The following is a 19,340-nucleotide window of genomic DNA, read 5'->3' as shown; positions in this document are numbered from 1 at the left end:
AAAAAATGCCTCGTTTACAAATATTTCCGGGAAAAGTGATTCTTTTCAAAGGCGATTTTCCCTAGATGGCTACATATATACTTCCTGGTTGAGCTTTGCATCAAAGTTTCCTCTGTGTGCCATAAATTGGCAAAAAAAAGGCACAGCCACTTGCCAATAATATTTACCTCGCTCGCAGACAGTCTGCAAGCATCAAACGATTTAATATTACAAGCCCAGCTGAGCAAGCGGCCCGACAGGAATAAATTCAATAACATGTCAATTTTCCAATTTATTCAGATAGCCATCGAGCACACACCGCCATTTATCATGTGCTGTAATAATATTTCCAAGATCAATAACTCTCGCAGCTTTCGGAGGTCTTTTCCAGCCCTAGATTGATGTTTTGTGTACCCGTTGCCTGCGTTGGCCGCCGCCGCCGCATTCTTTTCTTCCACCCGGCCGACCGTATCTTGCTCCATTGTGCACGCACCTCGGTGCCTTTTAAGTTGCAGTGCTTCTCGGCCGCGGGGTCATCTCGTGACTCACATCAGTAAAAGCGTGTCATGCCTGGAAATATTTTCAAATTTTATTACAAATTCTACTCAATAAAATGTTGAAATTTAGATGCATTAAAGAAATTACAATAAATTAAATTTTTGATAAACCTTATTTCAATTATTTAAGCCTTAAAAGGGATATAAAATTCTAAAGATATTTAAGTTTTGTAATTTATAGTTTCGGAGAGCTACTAAATCACTCTACACAATTTTAAAGTATAAACACTATTAAGCTATGCCTTAAAATACATTTTCCGCCAAAAATATAAGTTTCATATCTTCTAATTCGTTGTAATTGATTCTCTCATTTAACAAAATCAACAAGACATAAAATATTCCAAATTTTATTGAATTGGTCTCCTAAAATTAAAATTCTAATAATATGGAAGTATTTTTCTGTTCCGAACTTTGTAAGTTTGTATAATTTCTTTGTTAATTTCATCTATTAATTTTTTTACATTTTAAATAATTCCACTTCTCATGTAATCGAAACTGTGTATAATATAGCTGAATAATTCTGAACCAGATTTCAATTAATTAAAGTTAATGTAACTGAGTGTATCGTAAAATATGTGAGCAACGATAAATTTTGGGAGATTCGCCCTCGAGCTTTAAACAAAATAAATTGAATTCGCCACATAAATAGCGACTCGCGGAAGCACACATGCATGCTGTTGTTGGAATAATTTAGCAATATCTCTGAATGTCGCTCCCCTTTATTGAAAATATTTAAATAAGCCTTCTGGGAGCAAGGAGGAGGATAACAAGCTTTTGAACTTTGGCGCTTCGACCCTCTTTGTAATAGGACACTGTGCACTCGTTGGTTTTCATTTGAATTTTTACCAGATCTGCCACTTTTTCCGGGAAACCCATTTCGCAGTTGAAATCCTAGTAGTTTCGTTTTTCAAAAAAATATTATACTCTTGTAAACATGATATCAAAAAAGTTAACCAAAAGAAGAAAGGAAAAAAGATATAATGTGCAAACTCCTGAGGTACAATCTATACTGCTCGCAGAATTCTAAAGCGGTTTAGTTCTTGTTCGCCCCAAGAAAAAAAGGAGGACAAAACTTTTAATTAAAAGAGACGCCCGAGCTGAGAGTCAGGTGCGCTTTCCAATTTTCCACCATCGTGGCTGATCTGCAAACACGCGCGCATTCCCACTAATGAAGAGTATTACCAGGGGGCTGTTTGAGGGTGTTTTCGGATTAATTCGCAGCTGAGCGAGCAGCGGAGAACCGCCGAGGAAACAAATTCCGTCGTACACACATACATTAAGGTGCAAGCAGGAATTCTTTGAAGTTGCCAGTGTACTTTCAGCACAAAGACCTTCGGGTGCACCGCTCAATCCTTTTCCCAGAGCCGCGCTCGCCCCTTCTGTCTCGGCGAGCAGCTGAGCGAACAGCTCGGTCGAGCAACATTTCCATTCAGAACTAAATTCTACACAATAAAAATTTCCATTTTTTTTTTTTTAACTGGAAGTATTACTTTAAATATAATTAATGCTCAAGCAGAGCAAATAATTTCACCATGAAAAATTTATCCTATACTTGAAATTTTCGGGAAAATGCGCATTAAAATTTAAACGAGTTCTTTTCTGCAAAATGTCACTGTCCTCTCCGTCAGGGTTGTAGCACCAAGAAGGCTGTGCTTTGGTTAGACAAGTAATTTAATAAGGCAGCGCTCTCGCCGGGTTTCTTCCACTTGCAAACATTAATATATATTCTTCCTTGAGTGGTTAGGTTGCTTCTTTTCCATTTTTATTTGTGCACCCGAGTGGAAGCTCTAATAACAGTTGAAAAGTGAATTGGGAGAGAAGAACGCAGCGAGAGGTGGAGATGGAAACATTATTTCATTTGAGACCCCATTTCTACTCAAATTGATTCACTTAGCGTTTCTCCTCAATGAGAATATATGAAAATGTGTAAGGAAAGAAGATAGCAGGATTTTTTGGCAACAGAAATTATTCTCTTTTAATGATGTTTAGCAGTTGCATGAGAAACGTCAGCACCATTCTTACATAATGTATTATTTCAAATCATATTTTTGATGAAAAAAAAAATAATAAATAGTAAATACTACAGACAAAAATAATTAGAAAATGGAAACTTACTGTTCCTTTTTATTAAATTCAAATTTAATTTTTTGAATATTAAAATATAATATATCGCATATCGCCAAATATTCAAAATATATTAAAGAAATCTTCATAGTTTTAAATTTTAATTTGGGAACTACAAGATATTTGAAAAAAAAACAAAGATAAAAAAATTAATAAAATTATTCAGCAACTCCTTGTCCAAGGTCCATAATATGAGTTTATTTTATGACAATAAACAAACTTCCAAAAAAAATTACCAACCCACTCATCATTTTTATTTCAATCCTTTTTAAAAGTATCACCAGCCAAACTCATAATGCAATTTCTGTTATAAAGTATACACAAATTTAAGTCTAACAAAAGCATTCAAGTTTTGGGAGAAAATAAATCATATCGTATGATAATTGACAAAAAAAACCAACAGCCAATGAGATAAATAATAGCCTTCGTCATTTTCAGAGGAAAACGCAGCTCTTTTTATTTTGCACGTGGGTAAAAATGATCGTTCGTCAAACGAATAAATTTGTGTTATTTTAGCGTTTTTCCTCATGTTCCCAATTCACAGAGAGCTGATGAAAATAGCTTAAGGACAATTAAAACGGCCATTTCAATGTAAAGAAGAAAGGCATGTTATGCCGAGCAAACACATTCTGTAGGTCCGCAGGCGGACGCAGTGAAATACATTATGAGGCAATAACAACTCAATTTCATACGCAAGCCAACTACAAGCGAGTTAACGCTAAACCAAATTTGCGCCTCTCGACTCGCGAAATGGTAAAACGCCTACTCAGAAACAACAAAAAGTCGTGGAATTTGCTGGTGAGAGCGGCGCGTCGTGTTCCGACCGAAATTATGGCGGCTGAACACAAAAAAAAAAGAAAAAGAAGGAAAGGCGTGCGCATTTAAATTATTCCGAAGTGCCTTGCTTGAGCTTTAATTACACTCGCTGAGCAGCACGCTATTTTTCACAGCGCGCGCCGCTTTCTTAATTGAAATATAATTGCAAATGCTCGCTGGGCAAAAACAATCGAGAATCAGGTTTTGCACAATTTTCGGCAATTTGAAAGCACAGCTGAGGAAATCAGCCAGTACAAAAGTCAAAGTTGGTAGTAGATAAAAAATTTTAATGTAAATCATTGGTTTGATACATCAAAACATGGGAAAATCAGATTCAAACAAATAAAAAAAACTACCAGTTTGTTAGTTAAATTTGATAATTAGCAAAATCAATGCTAACAAACGTTAATTTTTGAAAATGAAAAAAATTGCCAATGAATAAAAACAACAAGGAAAAACCTAAATTCTTCATTTCAAAAAAATAATTAAAACAGAATAAATATTTTATTTGATTTAATGTTGTGTTATAACAATGTTTCTTAATGAAACTCACAATCAATGAAAGGATTAACAAATCCCATCCATCTGTTATTTTGTTTCTTTGACTTTTAAATTTCAAATAAAAATCTTGCAAAAAAAAAGATAATGTGTTGGACATTCTGAATTACATCAACCAATTTTTATTTTATATTCTACACGTTTTAATTTGAGGAAGTGCTCTTGTGCCAGCAATCATAAAGTAGCTACCACCTTAAAATTCCCAGAAAATGTTTTTTATGAACAAAGAGTAAAATTTTCCTGTGCTCCACCTTAAAATTCCTCAAACACTTTGTATCAACAAAGCGGGAGGGCACTTTTATTTTCTTTAATATATTCCAAAAATTTTTTCCTCGTGCATTTGTGCTAACAAGTCTTGGCATTTATGAAAGGTATAACATTCAAATATGCGCGCGTTCGTGTGGGTATGAATAAGAAAAGACAAAGCACCCGTTTTCTCGGGAAAGTTTCACGCTGCAAAAACTCTCGTGCGGCAAAAAAAAAAACGTTCAGCTCGAACGCTTCCCCCAAAAGAACAAACGAGAGAGCGTGTGCGATTTATCTTCGCGAGAATTTGTTGACATTGCTCCTTGGAGAGATGAAATAAATGCTCTCCTCGCCTCGCAATTCTATACACACGAAGGCGCGGGTCTGTGTTTTAATTTATGGCGTTGAATTCGTCCCGTCGCCCTGCGCCCGCCGCACAGAAATGCAAACAATATTGTGCGGGCGAGACAATTATTCAGGCGTGCCTTTGAAACGCGTCATCAATATCGAGCGACTCGCCACGCTAATTACTTCGCATGCACAAATAAATAACGTGTGTGGCCGACAGGTGTTTGAATCGCCATTAAAATGCAGCCAAGTGCGAAATAAAGTGCCAGCAGCCAAACCATGCGTCGCTTTATCAAATTTTGATGAATATTCTGTTCACCCCTCGATTTGAATCACAGCGCAGAGGCCGATTGCAGTCTGTGCTGCTAATTTATTTGCAAATTGCCTTGTTTGCATGAGCGTTGCTGGGACGATCGTTTTGGGAAACAATGATGAATTTTCGGAATGAGTTTTTCGAATTGAAAGTTGCGTAGTGAAAGTGATTTGTAAAAAGGTAAGCGATCAGTTTCATTACAAATTAATCATGCAATTCAGATTGTAACGACGTAATTTGTAAAAGCTACCTGTTATTTTTCTTTTTACTTTACTTATTTTTAAATAAATCGACGACAATGACGTATTGACACTAAATTCGTTTTGCTTATCTTCGCTACAAATTAATTCCATATATTATGTAAAGGGCAAAACAAGTTCTTTTGATCCCCTAATATAAACGATGGAAGTTCTTTTAAAACGTTAAAATGTTGATTTAGAAAAAAAAATATGCTAATATTTGTTAAAGATACGTCCATTATTTAATACGTCCATATATTTAATATTGTTCTTCTTATTAATTTTTTTCTCAAAATGTATATTTTTAATTTTTCTCATTAAATATTGAAAATTACAATTTCAATCAATAATTTTTTATTGAGAATAAATCTGTTTTTAATAATGTTGCTCATTTTAAAAATTAAACTTGTAAAGGCTGCAATCCAGAGAAAACTGAATTCATTTTTATGATATGATGTTAAACAACATTTCAACACCTATATTTGGATGGATAATCTTTATAGATTAGTTATTATTTTTGTATGTACATAATATGTTTTTCTTCCCTTCTTTGCCCAAAACGAAAAACCACGGAGCGCCAACATGATTTTGGTTAAAAAAAAATAATAATAATTGAAAAAAATATTAATTATATTATAAAAAAATTATAGTTTATAATGCGGTGCATTACTTGGTTATTGTTAAAAAAATATTATACATTTTTAATTGGTTACATTAAAAAAAATCATAATATTTGTAAATTTAGCTTTCAGCTAACTTTAAATTTGATATGTACGCTGGAATGTTTTATTCAGATTTGTGTAATTATTTTTTTCCTGCAAATATTCAAGTTAATGGTAAATTTATAAATGCACTTGTCACGTGACTATTTTGCCATTGTAAAGAGTCGAGGTTTAACCTACGTTGGCAAATTCGCGTGGCAAACGCTGTTAGGCGAGCAACACTTGCCTCGGCAGAACAATTGCATTAATTTCACAGGCGGCAGCTCCACACAGCTGGGTGGCTGAAGCCAATAATCAGCACTTGCATGCAGACGCGCGCTCGCTCGCTCGCTCCACCCTCGAGCTTATTTTCACAGCCTTTTAATGAGCAACGAACGAGCCGTTTTAAGACGACCGGGGATTTAATAAGAAGGCAAAGAATTATATCCTCGGGGATGAGCATTGTATGACAGGCGCGCGCTGCGTGTTTATGGAGAAGACGCGGCGACTGCTGGCGCAAATGGTGCCCACGCACCCCCTTAATGTGTTTTAATAAACAAGCCAACCATGCGGGAAAGCCTCTTGCGAATATTCAGCCTTTTCACAGCCGACTCGGCACTTTTTGTCCGTTTTTCGGCGCGCCGCCATTCTCTCCGAGGAGCCGCCGTAATTGTAATTAAAATATTCTCTTTGCCGGAATCGCACTAATTAATATGTTCCTCTCTCGCTTGCAATGATTTCCCCGGGGCGAGCGCGCCTTTTGCTCAAGTCTGCAAGAAAATCCCAGACTTGTGGGCTAATTTTGGTTTTCAATTGGCACAGCTAGGGAATTAATCTCTCGCGAGCTATATCCAAAATATTCTTAGTAAAATTTTACTTTAATTTTTTTAATGTTAGATAAAAAAATATTCTAAGCCAGTAAATCTAACAGACAATTGCAGGGATGGCATTTAATTTTATTTTTAATTTAAATTTTATTCCTATCTTTGTAAATGGCGTGTAAAAATATTTAGAAATTTTTTCATGATCTTGTAACTTGGAAAATACACTATTAAAAGTAGATTAAAATCAGTCATCAAGACTAGCAATGAACCAATTTTTAAACTTTTTTCCCCAAAACCTTTAATTTCCAAACTAATAATAGAATAAATTGTATGAATGCAGAAAAATGTGTGAATACAGAAAATATTAATATTTTAAATTATTTCAATGTCATCAAATAATTTATTTCACTTATAATTAATATTACTATTTTTTTAGTATTGTATGTTAAAATTGGATTATTGACCTCGGCCATGACTGCTTCCTTATTGTTGGATAGAATTTAATTATCGATTAATCATTAAAATCACGTAAGTAATATAAAATATATCTTTAAAAATATACCATACATTAATTCATTGCAATTGCATGGCAAGGCACTTGAATGACAATAAAATTATCAAGTGGTTACTCCATAATTTATCAACCTTCCAATTGAAAAACATCACTTTAATTTTCTAAAAAGGCGGGATCCACTTAAGCTTGCAAATTTATGAATTCATACTTCTGGAACGACTCAGTCAAGGGCCAATTTTCCCCGCTATCATTAATCCCATTAATTAGCATTGTGCTAACAAACGGCCCTCATCATAAATGCACCAAGTTGCTCCATTCACCCAACTCCTCTATAATAATCAAATATGCCACGGAGAGCAGCTCAGCGGCCGCAAAACAGCAGCCCCATACCAAAGTCGACTCGCGCCGTAATCTTTTCAAACTTAATTAACTAAGTAAATGCAGCGCTCTTGCTTGAAATGCAAATTCCTCGCCATTTAGCTGCCGCTCGAGCTCTTACTAAATAATATTGCGGCCTTTTTCTAATCAGCTCAGAAGGGGATCTCGTCAGCATGCCAAGAGGGAGTGCTTTGGCGATAGCTGCACGGAAAACCAACTCTCGCATCGTAAGGGACACTTAAATGCAGCTGCCCTGCTTATTTCGCGCCCAGAAACACCACTGCAGCCATAATTCCTGCAAAGTTTCATGCGCTCTCGCGTGTTATCAGAACTGTCAGGCGGGTTGCGATTAAAGAGAAAAATTATCCACCAGTGGCTCAGCCTTTAATGACACACACGCGATGGCACGGCCGTTCGAGTTCAACGGGGTCTTAAATTAATGATGTGCCGTTCGCTCTTGACAGATGAGAGTGTGATTGATTCTGAAAGGAATCCGGGCTTCCACCTTCATTTGCAGAGTAAATCCATTTCAGATAACTGGAAATAATTCCATACATTTCCAACCAAGGTTTTTTTATAAGTACGCTCCATAGATTCCAAGATTATTTTTACTGCCAGATCATTATATTTTAAAATACTTCGTATTCAATCTATGTTTTTCAACATAAACTTCATTTGAAATGTTAAGGACTCCTTATTGACATAGTCAAATTGTCTTTACAACAATATTCAGCCATTTTTTCAATTATTGGAAATTTAACAAAACCATTGTTGTAATGATTTGTTTTGACTATGTCAATAAAGGAGTTCATGATGTTGCGATACGTCATCCTTGAGGTCAAATTTAGAATTTTTTCGGCAGCGATTTGAAATATAATTCCAGAAAATCGCTTAAATTGCTGATTGTGCGCAAAAAACTTAGTTAAATTAAAACAATATAAAATATGTAAATAATAATGAGCTCTTGAAGATTGTGTACTCAAAAAGTGCGTGCCCAGAAAATATTATTCTGTTTTGTAATTTTTTTTTAACTATAATTTTTTTAAACTCATATCGCAAGTTTTTTAACAAGTAAATGTGATTTGGAATTCAATTAAACCTAGAGAAAGATGTGAAAAAGGCCAACCCAGCGGGGTTTGAACCCGTCTTGGTCGGCTCACAGGTCTGTAGGTACCTTACAGCCTGTGAGTCCTACCGTGCGCGTTCGTGCCCACTGAGCTGTCCAGTGCACTGAACAATGACCTAAAAAAAATCGGCTTATCAACACTGACAGGCCGAACAAGGTTTGCGTATCACAACAATGAAACATTGCCTTGATTGTTGTTTGAGCAACAATAGAAAAAATAACATAAATTCACAATTTACTCTTAAGCATGACTGATGGAAATATGTTTCAATTCTAAAATTTTTATGGTCTCTCAGATTTCCCAGAGCTTAATATATATTTTGCTAGTATAGAAGTTCATTCAGACGAACACCACACATCAGAAGTGCTAAAAGCGCGGTCCTCTAACTCAGCGCTTTTGATGAATGTCGGAAAGCGAATGAGCGTAGTTGGAAAAGCAGACACAAATAAGTCATGCGAATATAACTCTGTTTAAACAGAAACGCTCTCGCAGCAGTTTTAATTTTTGCCTTGATGTAGGGAGAAAATGTTAAAATTGAATAATTATAAGGTTCGCGTTCAGTCCAAGCCTGTGACGGTTGTGACTCATAATTGGATTATTACAGGGAGCTGCCGCAAACCGTAGGTATTTGTCACGACCGGTCACGACAAGGTATGCCACGGTGTGCTCCAAAATTGCTCACAATTCAAAAATATAACGTAATTCCTGTTATTTATTGAATTTATTGCAAGTATAGAAAGGTTTGGCGACAAATTAAAGTAGTATTGTGATAAATTAAAACTTATTAGTTGAAAATGTTAAGAATTATGTGATTCATATAAAAATTATTTTGGTAGTGTTTATTGGGTTCAAAAATTAGGGCAACTATGCCCCATGCATGAACTCATCCAAATAAATGAAAAAAAAAATTATATATGGTAGAATTTCCCGATCCAGGGTTGATTTGAATTTAAAGTCGGCTTTCCTCAACAGGTATTTTGAGTTTTTTATTTGTTTAAGTAAAACAATCAACAACTCGCAAAACCTAATATCAAGGATAAGCCGACTTTAAATCGCTTTAATTCAAATTACCATGAATTAATTTTTTACAATTTTTATGAGTTACTATTTCACTTTTTCTAGATTCTTCTTTAATTATACATAAAAAAGATGAACTTTTAACGCGACGAGTGACAAGGTAGTATTCTATTAAAAAAAATTTATTTTTGATAGTTACGATATGAACTACCAAAGTTTCTCAGATTTGACTAAAGACTAATTGCAATATTTTTTTCACAATAAAAATTATTTTCTAAAGGCGCTTTTAAGGTTTTTGATTTATTTTTTTAATAATTTGCAGGGAACGTTTGTACTTCAGACCGTGGCAAGTAAGGTTACTGATCGCGAAACTCTGGGGTCTACACGGTTGCATAAACAACTCAAAAGCTAAGCCAAGACCGAGAACGCACAAAACGCGGTCGCTTTCATCGCATTAAATCCCGTGTGCATCCTCATGAAAATATGGCGGGATTAAATTTCACACCGCTTACTCGAGTGGCAAGAAATAATACTGGTTGCATGGGGTGTGTCGCACGCCTGGAATTATCACTCGAGAGAGCAACGCACATGATCGGGAGTCGTGAATACGAAAGCAGGCAGTAAAATAAACTTGATGACACTTTCACCTGCGCTCTTCTTTTATACATGCGCGTGCAGCAATACTCGGCACTGTTTGCGCCCGATCTTTATGGGCAACGAGCAGTGGTCTGCAGCAATATCAACTGCTCGCAATTCAACATTCAGTCAGCCCTTTCACCAGCAGCACTCGTCTCTCGCCTGCTAAGGTATCACAAACGGCTCTAAACGCTGCTGCCACCACATAGCTGGAATAATTCACGTCCCATCCTTGCGCTCGACCCGCACCGAGGGCAAAAAGGCGAGCGGCATTCCAGCTCTGATAGTGGGAACAAAAATGAAGGCAAAATGAAAATCAAAGCAAAACCTCCGCTCCCTCTTCCGCAGTAAAGATTTGAATTTCATCCGACGGAGTATCCGGTGTTGTCAAAAATGTCAACATGGAAGAGAAACGGAAATATGAAAGAAGACTCACTTGAAAATAACTTTGGAAATTTGCATTTAAGAGAATGTTAAATTATGAAATAAACCTAATCAAATTTTAAGATTTCAGTGACGCTAAAGAATAAATATTTAAAATTTTTTGGTCAAATTAAATAAGGAATTTAAGCAATTAAATTTTTATATGTTCATTTTGAATTAATATCGAATTGATAGAGAATTTTTTTTTTAATTCAACTTGAAACAGATTATTTAAAAAAAATTATTAAAGCAAAAAAAGTACCTTTTTTCCTTAAATTCAAGATAATATCTCACAAGCATACTTCTTTTAGTAATATTGTTGCTTAATTACACGCAATTCCGGTTCACAAAATAAATTAAAGAATGTGAATTCTTCAGTATGATTATTGTGTGCTAAATCTGGCAGAATACAAACAAAGATAAGACTCTCTCGTGAAAGTTTATTTCTTGTCCAGTTGTTTGCCTGTGTTTTATCGTTTTGTAAGTTACATGCTCATTATAAAATTTAAAAAATATTATATTAAACAATCATGCAAATTTCTGTCCAGATTTACTCCATTATTTTAAGAGATACTGTCCTAGTATGGTTGTATTTTTTTTTCTAATTCATATCATCTTGAATTTATAATGATATTCAGTGACCATAAATTTAGATCCTCCAGTTCTGCTTTTATCAGATTGGTCTATATTTCTTTAAATATAGAATTACTACCGCGAGTGTGTGTAATAAAGAAATTTATGGATTTTCCCGTGCGCCACCAAGATAGAGCCGCAATCCTTTTACTCACCGTGAGGAGAATATAACTTTTTCCTTGAGTAATATTTCGCAGAGAAAACGTGCCCGCGGTGACTTTTCCCATCAGCGGCACAATATGTCCGCGACAAGGCAGTCGTCGGGGCTTCATAAAACTCCTCCTGCGTGAGCGACAACGTTTTGCACGTAGCTCGAATTTTGTGCAAAGTGCAGCCCAAGTCCTGTGCGCGGCGACCTTCCTTTCTGCTGAATTTTTAGATACGTGGCCTGGAAATGTAATTATAGGCGGCGCGGTGAAAGGATATTAAAAGCATTAAATATGGCCGTGTGTACGTGACTCCATAAAAGAGCCGGGCAAACCGCACCGAAGAAGAAACGGCGGCAGAGAGAACTGCCCTTGCGAAAGACTTGCTCCGCCCGCAGGGAAAAAGACTCCTCGGAGCGTTAAAGGCCCATTGGAGTGGCGAAATTCAGTGAAATCGTATTAATTCATATTTGGCGATTCGGTTTCCGTTCTCAATGTTCGCGGTGCACTTAGCTCTGGAGCCAAGGCCCGCGGTTGCTCGTCTAGCAGCTCCATTGATTTCGTGTTTTATGGGTTTGTGCGCTATTTGCTGATGGGATTCCCTGCGCTGCAAATCACGAAATTCGTAACCAATCAAGCAAAGCATTCGATGCCTTATTTCCTTATTTGCCCTGTTCCAAGTTTGCAAAGGATAAGATTAATCGAGTTTAATTAGATCCTCCTTTCTCATATATTATTAATTTTGTCGTAAACAAAATTTAACTAAACAAAGTTAACAGAAATTTAGTTTATAAACAAATAAAACAACTCCATCTATTATGTAACATATTTCTAAGAGATTTGTCATTGATGAAAAAGTTTTTTTTATTAAGAAAACAAAAAGCTTTTTACCAGTTTTGGTCACGATCTACGACCATATTTCATGAGCAAGAAAAAAATCAGCAAAATTAAAAAAAAACTGTAGAGCTAGCACATTCTTGTATTATGAAGTAATGTTGCAGATCGTGATCAAAAATGTGAGAGCCATTTGTTTTTTGTTAATTAAACAATTTTTTTCTACGAGCACACAAAGTTCGTTTCCTTAATTTAATCGTTTTCTCAAATATCAACGTCTATAATCCATTTTTAAGAGGTATTTACGTGGATTTACTGAAACTGTGTGTATGGAATACATACAAAAAAACCTTTTTTCTTTAAGCGAAGTTTTTTTCGCAGTTTCAGTACAACCAAATAAGAACCTCTTCATAATTATACCTCCAAACTGCTTTACACATTACACAAAAAAAACTCTGCTTTGCACTAAAAATAAAAGAAAACTTTAACAACTATTTCTATAATCTATATTTTATTATTAAATTTATTCAAATTATTAATTATTTGAATTCAATTTTTAAAATTTTTTACATTCAAATTTTAAATTGGCTGGTTATTTTTAAAATGTGAGATTTCAATTGTTTTTTAGGTAAAAATATTAATTTCAATTAAAAGATCTAAAAAATTATAAATATAGCTAGATGGACTGTAAATTGCATTATATCACACTCTAACTTAAGCAAGTAATTGGTATATGCTTCTGTTCGGAAAACAAGTAAAATTTTATTATATGCCGACTGCCGAGAAGATCCACTGTATTTATTGTACATTTATTTCTAAATTTGAGTATTTTTTACTTTACTTAAAGTCGAATCTATCCATAATATAATAGCAGCAAATTACAGATTAGCAAAACGGCTTAAATGTACGTACAATTGATTCAGATTTCAGCCGACTGGGGTCAAAATTACTTGGCACAGGTCTTACTACCTATATAAGCGTAATCTGAGGAACACGGCGATTCAAAATCAATCGAGCGTGTTCCAGGAAAGCGAGTTGCGTTTCAGGTCATCACAAGACTCGTCGGCGGCCACTCTCTCTCACCTAATGGACCAATCTGACGGGTTGCGCCGCATTAAGTCGGCCAAAATGGCTCAATGGTAATCCTATCAGCCCTGCAGATGATGCGTTATTCCTCCCCGAGGGCGATCGGGTGCTTGTGTGTGCAGCGTATATCGCAACAGGCAGACTCTCTATCGCGGTGTGCCATATTCAAAGAGGCGAAATCACCTCTGCACGCCCTAATCGACTTTTAATACGCACCCGCGCTACTACATGCAAAGTGCTGCTCTCAAGATTTTCATTTTTATGAATTTTCACTTTTCACCCAAGATATACTCAAAAATAACAAATACAAAAATTTCTTCAAGCACGAATTGAACGGAGAAGAAAATAAGATTTTGATTGTGTCTGCTCAACAAACTTTATGAGAACTTTTCACGCACTTTCTGTACCTCAATTTCATTTTCATAAAAAAGAATATTACGTTGCTGGCGAGTTTTGTGCGTGGTTGGCATGAAACATGAGAAATAACTTGTTTTTGCAATGGAATTTGCAGAGAGAGAGAGTGAGATGAAATTCTCGGCACTCATTTTTTTACGATTCGCTTTCGTCGGCTGAGATTTATGGTTGGCCGGTTAACTCGGTGCGTGGTTATTTTCCATTTAGATTGCCGCTACAACACCGCGAGACGCAGACGCGCGCCGGCATTAAGGAAATGAGGCACTTTTCAGATAAGAAAAAAGCCGCGCGGCCCAAACAAAATATTACGCGCTGTAGATTTAACGTTTGATTAAAACGCGCGCACGCTTGACTCCAAGTTCCACTTTCACTAATCTTCTTAGGGGGGCTGAATTTTAAGCTCCTCTTTCCTCGCCCGCGTTTATTTTTAATATCCGAAGTTTGCACAATGCTAACGTATCCCCAGCTACAATCAATATTTTCTGAGAAATTGATTTTCAATACAAGAAATAGATACTCCAAAGTCCTATTGAATATCCAATTATTTTATTTTTATGAGGTAAGGAGAAGCTAAAACTTAATTTAAAAATTTAATCTTTGACGGAAAACAACATGGTGTCATTTTTGAATGGTTGATTTATTTCATTAGATCCTTGAAATCAAAACAAGATCACAATTTGATATTTTTTCTAAAATTCTCATTCAAAACTGAACGCATCGCTTTTTTTACTCATTTTCATATAATTAAATACACGCCATAAAATAATTTTCAATCTAAAAAGTCAATATATGGTTTCAATTCTATGTTAATCCAACAAATTAATTGCCACTAAGTTAGATATTGAAATAAAATTTGAATATAATTTGGAGAAAAAAATTTAAAATTCCCTTTCATACAAACGAAAAGCACTCTGAATAAATTAAGCAGTCCCGGAAGTAACATCCAGTGATTATCCGCTTTCCCTTTGAACCTTCATAATGCACCAGGTTATAAAAAATAAAAAACAGTAATGGAATACTTTGGTGGAAACCGAATCAAAAATCAATTAAGGCCAGAATCGGAAAGCTCTGAAATGAAGTGGATAGGCAATAAAGAGTGCTTTCTACAAAATGAATCGGGTGTGCCTTGCGTTTCTGCCGCCGCCGAGTGGGTTTCTCTTGAGCTGTTTTACAGCCACGTCAGGAAACCGGTGGAGAGTGGTTGCCTCTGCGCGCGTTCAATTTGTTTGATTTCGGCGGCTGGGCTGGGGATCAATTGGTGCGCTTGGGTTAAGTGGACCGGCTCATTTCAATTCTACCGATGACTGCCAGACCGAGTGAGTATATTTTTTTGGTCTTTTCGCCGCTCTCACAATGATGAGGAGCGTGAGTTGCGTGAGAAAGGAGAAACAAATCCACCGCTGTTGTGGCCGTTTTGCGCGTTGATGGACTCGCCGGACTGCGAAGGGCGAACCGCTTTTTTGTGGCACTGTTTGTTTAGCAGCGGCGCTGAAAATAAATGGAGCTGCTGCCAGATAATCCAAACTGACCCCCGGTGTTGATTGATTGAGCTCTGCATGTTTGTAATACTAATTGAAAGAGGTGTCCTTAAATTTAAAATGATATGAGAGAAAAAAAAATAGGACAAAAATTAACATTTCAATTTAAAATTTGAAAAAAAAAATGAAAATATGTGAATACCTTTTTTATTTTTAGATAAAAATCTCTGCTAAATTACCAAGATAAATTTTTGCACGCGTTTTCAAAGTTCGATCGAGAAATAATTTGTGCCCAAAATGATCTCAGTAACTCAATTTAATTCCCATTTCACTCGCAACTAAGTATAAAAAGAGAGAAGGTAGAAGAAAAGCTGAAATTGCTTTTGAAATTGCCATGCGCGGATTAGAAATTTAATTTGACAGCGGGGCATTTTCATATAATGCTAAGCATCCGAGGGGCGACGACACTTTGAGAGCAACTTGCTCTCGAAGTGGTGCTCGTCTGCATTTCCAGCCTCTCTCCTTTATTTCGCCGTTGGCTCAAAGTCAACAAAAATTCGCTCGCGTCTCCAGCAGACAGCCCATTGTACTGCCGCTCAGTCAGCCTCGTACACATTAATAAATAAGTAATATCGCCCTGTGTGTGTGTGTCTGTTTATGTATTAAGGCCCTTGGGCTGATTCCAAGCGAGCATCTTTATTCCCATGCTCTGCTTAACATGTTGTTCTATTGTGTCGTGAAATATTGCTCTCAGGCTTAAGGATGGTTTTCTCTCTGGGAACACACTTTTCAATATTTGGCCGCATTCCGTTGGGCCCAGAATCGAGATTGCGAACAGCTTCATCGCCTCGCCATTCTTTTATATATGCAGCCGAGTTTGCGAAGAGATCATTTTCCTCATAAGGGAGAGAAGAGTTGCGCTCTAGATATGCCACCATAGTTTGTTGCTACCAGGAATTTAATTAGCTGATCCATTCTGGAATTTCATTTCCAGCGAAGAGAAACTATTCTCAGAATTATTACAAATTTCGGAACTTTTGCTAATTGAATGACGTCGGCCTGCATGAGTGGGATATTTTGGAAGGAAAAACTTTTTAACTGATTGGATACAGCAGAGGTATAAATTCATCGTTTGAACTCCAAATATCCCATAAAAGCCATGAGTGTTTATATAATTAATTTAAAATATCCAATATTTTTTTATTCAAAGTGTAATCAAGGCTTGATGTTTGTTTGGTGAGTGAAATTATTAACAACGTTTTGAGGATGGCCAAAGAGCAGCTGCGGCTGTGAAACGCTGTTGGGTCGTTGTTTGGTCACCTGATTTGGGATGAGCGAACAAAAAAAAGCGTTTGTGTGGCCACAGCGGTGCGGGTATCATGTGTATTTGACGTGATCGTGGCCACGATTGATGGCAAATCGATGCCCAGCACATCATTCATCAACGCAAAGCGAAACTCTCTTTCTCAGCTCCGTTGCAGAGTGTGTGAAAATGTGGGAATAGTGTTGTTAAATGTGACAGTCATATCACTATATGTAATGGTAAGGTTTATTAAATACACCAAACGCTGTTTATTTGTAGCTTTGATCATCATTCAACTGTGCAAACTCGCGCTAATCACCAAAATTGCCAAATATATACATAATAATTATAAGTTATTTTTTACTAACTTCAACATTATATTTTTTTCTAATATGAAATTTTTCCCAGATTTTTTTTCATTAAAATAAAAAAAATATAACCTACAAAATGTTAATTTTTTAATAACTATTTTTAAATATTTTTTATAGTTTTTAATTTAGATCAATCTTTATAAAATCAGTAAATTTAAATATAGTACTAAATTTCCATTAATTTAAATAGTGAACCAAGATCAAGTGATTTCTAATACTTTGCAGAATTTATATTGTCACTTGGCTCATTTTTTAATATAGATAGTCTATGAAAGTAAACTGATAGTAATGTTTCCCGGCTTTCAAATTTTTGTTAAAGAGAATAATGTGGTAAGATACAGACAGTAAAACTGTTTTTTTTTCAATAAATAATAATACTGTTTCGCCAAAAGCCTTTTCTTTTATTTCAATATGAAAAATTCTTAAAAAAAATATCAATTTTTCTTTAATTAATAAAATTTTTTTCTATTTCAGTCCCCATGCAACGCAGTCCCATTGAAATTTTTGCACTAGCTCGTGCCCTCAATTTTTATGCCCGCAAACATCGTCTTTCCTTTGAACAGAGGCACGCATTAGAAGCCATCAAAGCAAGCTATCAAGTCGCGCAACTCCTTCCTTCAAAGTGCACCCACCATATTCTTCGACCTCACAAGAGTGGCAAAAAGCAAGGGCTAGAGAGAAAAGACGGAGGCGGAAAAGCCACGGGAGCGAGTAAAAATTGTTGAAAGCGGTGGAATTTTTATTGTCGGGCGGAATGGTTGGTCGGAATGTCCATTTAGGATGACAAATAACAGTGTATTATGATTGGGCATGCGACGCATGAAGGGTTTATTGTCGGCTGGAGAAATCGCGGCGACGTGCTCGAAAAAGGCGCCCGAAGCGTGTGAAGCTGCAGGAGCGCCGTTTCTTTCACGAGAATCAAAAGCCGCCGGCAAAGCATGCAGAGTCTTGATTGCCGAGCATGGAAAAAAGGATAAAATCTAGCGCGCGGCAGAGAAAAGTAGCGCATCAGGAAAAGCTATTACCCGCCGGCGTTTGAGAGTGACAGAGAGAGTGCGTATATTTTATTACTATCAGAGCGCACTTTCGGGGCGTCTACTCCAGATGGATAATAGGCTTAATCGACGATGATCCGAAAATATCCTATCTCAGCCGGCATCAACTACAAGGCGAAAGTAATACGCCGCAAATATGATTTCTAATCCCCGCAGCGCCCCCACTTCAAGGCACAATTGAAAGAGCTTTGCTTCTTCCCATGCTCTAGATAGCCTCGGTACGTAATATCAATAAGAAGCTTTCAACCGAGCAGGCCAAGGTAAAAAAAACCACTATTGCATTAGGCTTTGGGCATCTTCTACCTGGATGGGTTTATACATTTTCCAATATAAATATATTATAGAATCATGTTCTGAAAAAATTAATTTCTATTGCATATTATGAAATGAGATGATTGTGTTTCCTTCACTGTGATTAAATTTTAGTAGGTTAGATTCTTGAGATGCCACGTGGAAAAATTTGCTATTTATTATATCAAAAAGAGTGTTAAAATCAGGATTAAAATCAATTTGAAACACCAATTTCCTTGAAGTGTAATGTTAATTGCCTTATCATAAAATGTATATTTACGGTGAAACCAAAAATTACAAATCGCAAAATTTCGCCAACGGATAAAAGTTAAATTATATCCTCAATTCATGGAGTTTGCATCAAAAATAAGAAAAATTTTCTGCCGTTTGTGCAAGGGGCTGAGGGACAAACGCGGAATTTCATGGGATGACACAGCGACTGGATATAATTGTCTTCAGGATATGGGGCATTAGGGGGATAATATGGCTTTTGACATATCAGCAAAATGCGTCACAGCTTGATTAAATAGCCGATCTTGTCTATCACTTTGACGGAGTGGCCTTAATTAAATGCATTCCATCCTTGCCAGCAACTCAACTGTGAGGAGATAAAGTGCAATAAATAATATATAATATTACGATTTTCAGCATCGTCATGATCTAGGTTCACTAATTTGAATTATAGAAAATTTTCTAAAAAAACACTTGTCATGTAATTGTTAAAAGTTTTATAATTCGGTGGTAAATAAACAACATGGAACTATAGTGCCAACGTTTAATAGATTTTTTTATAATCACATTTTCCTTGCGCTCTTTTGCCTCCTGGTGGATGCTGGGTTTTGCAGCTATGCCACTCTATCCATATCTGTCCCCTGCTGGCAAATGTAGCGCGAAAAATCCGGCTCGTTGGCAATTAATCATGTGAGCGG

At 36.1% G+C, this 19,340-nt stretch overlaps 1 long non-coding RNA gene across 1 annotated transcript in view; it reads right to left on the bottom strand.

Annotated features, from left to right (window-relative positions):
- Window positions 1–288: 288 nt before the first annotated feature.
- LOC132194319 (uncharacterized) overlaps window positions 289–19,340 on the bottom strand; it is a 166,674-nt gene continuing 147,622 nt past the window's right edge. Inside the window, exon 5 of the long non-coding RNA XR_009441531.1 lies at window positions 289–549. This is a non-coding gene — a long non-coding RNA (uncharacterized LOC132194319). The remainder of the gene's footprint in view (window positions 550–19,340) is intronic.

The sequence above is a fragment of the Neocloeon triangulifer genome, unplaced genomic scaffold (genome assembly GCF_031216515.1).
Source record: "Neocloeon triangulifer isolate White Clay Creek 2 clone unplaced genomic scaffold, ASM3121651v1 ptg000006l, whole genome shotgun sequence".
In the NCBI taxonomy this organism is placed as follows: domain Eukaryota; kingdom Metazoa; phylum Arthropoda; class Insecta; order Ephemeroptera; family Baetidae; genus Neocloeon; species Neocloeon triangulifer.
Note: the sequence above shows the minus strand (reverse complement) of the source record. Positions and strands in the feature narration are given on the sequence as shown.